At 43.6% G+C, this 1,694-nt stretch overlaps 1 pseudogene; it reads right to left on the reverse strand.

Moving 5' to 3' along the window:
* Positions 1–457: 457 nt before the first annotated feature.
* LOC107112752 lies at positions 458–1,402 on the reverse strand (annotated as a pseudogene).
* Positions 1,403–1,694: the final 292 nt, after the last annotated feature.

Genomic DNA, 1,694 nt, shown 5'->3' on the forward strand with positions numbered 1-1,694 from the left:
AATTAAATTGAAACCTGTGTCCTTTAATATTTTATATTTGATACACTATTATTGATTATGATTTTAGAATTCTCCGTTTTATGCTCTTACTTATAATATATATGCATTGATAACTGCATGTAATTACTTGTGTTTTATTTCTTTTACGCCAATAAAGGTGTGTGAGAGAGTGAGAGATGAATCATAATTCCAAAACTTAAAACAAAAAGCATGGAGCACACAGCTTGTATGGAATATAAAACACCAAAAACAAATGAACAACCCCCCCCAAATTAACAAATATATGTAGAAGCTCAACAGGTGTACGCCAGACACTCAAAACTCAGAGCACCTCTCTCACTTACCTCACAGTCAAAACAGCACTATTAGTTCCTCAAAGGAGGAAAATGATAGAGAAGAGTGAGAGAGATAATAATGAGATAGCGTAAAAGAGCAGCCACTGTGAAAAACCCTGGTCTCACAGGTGTGACTTCATTAGTAGCAAGGCATACATGGTCACTGAAAAGCTGAGATTAAAGCATTGATACATTCCACCTACCTGTGACAGGAGTTTTCCTTCTTCACAATTTATCCCCCCGATGAAGACCATGTTGGGCATAATGGGTTTAGGATACTCAAACACAAAGTCATATCGTAAAAGCCAAACGGAGCCATTTCTGTAAAGGGTTGGTAAATGCACATCTCTCCTGAGAAGCTCTGAAGCAAGCTCTTGGTATCTCGTGTATAGAATCTTGAAAATCGGCGTCTCTAAGAGGCTAATGAGCAGGTTCAACAACCGCTGGGTAAATGTCATGTGATCTGTGAAGCTGCTATAGCATCTCGGGGCATAGGAGACTGGGTTCGGGCACTTGGTGATCGCATGCTCTAAGTTGCACGGGAATCCACGGAAGAAGTACACGGAAGGGAGGGAGAGATGCTCAGCAAGGACCACGCCGCACGGCAAAGCCGGATCTGTGAACAGGGCATCAAACGAACTCTCTTCTAAGGCTTGCATGATTTCTCTGTTCTTCAGGAGACTCTCGCAGTTCATGAAAAACATATCCATAAGAAACATCATGATCTTATAAGCTCCTACAACCATGGACGGAAAAGGTAGTTCAGCAAAGGGCTGGTTGCCAAACAAGCGGAACCGATGGGCGAGGTCGTCTGCCGTGTACGGCACTGGGTGTGTGATCTTGGTGTAATGCTTGGAATCTTTAAAAAGCAAATTAACTTCTGGGGCCACCACCACTATTTCATGACCCCTCTCACTGAGCTTCTCTATTACAGAGAGCATGCTGAGCCAGTGGCTTCCGTCTTGAGGGATCACTAACAGTCTTCCGCCTTCTCCGAAGGAGACGGTTGCCAGTACGAAGAGGAAACAGGCGGCACAAGCACTGAGGCGAGGAAAGGAAGAAGCCATCTCTAAGGACGCTACACATAAGCACGGAGCTTCTTTTAAGAACCTGAGTGGAAAGCACGCACTTCTTGTCCCTCTGCCTCCCAGCCCTTTCCTTTGTTAATGATTAATATTAAGCTTCTTGTTGGTTAAGGGTCCCTCTGCCTCCCGGCCCTTTCCTTTGTTAATGATTAATATTAAACATGAGGTTGCTAATTAAGCAACTTTGACCTAGAAATGTCTGTGTGTGTCCCCCCTTCCCCCCGCTGGTGAAATGGGATATTTGAGTGGAAGGTAAAACTTGTGTGCCTTAAAT

The sequence above is a fragment of the Gekko japonicus genome, unplaced genomic scaffold (assembly GCF_001447785.1).
Source record: "Gekko japonicus isolate JY-2015 unplaced genomic scaffold, Gekko_japonicus_V1.1 scaffold1875, whole genome shotgun sequence".
Lineage (NCBI taxonomy): Eukaryota > Metazoa > Chordata > Lepidosauria > Squamata > Gekkonidae > Gekko > Gekko japonicus.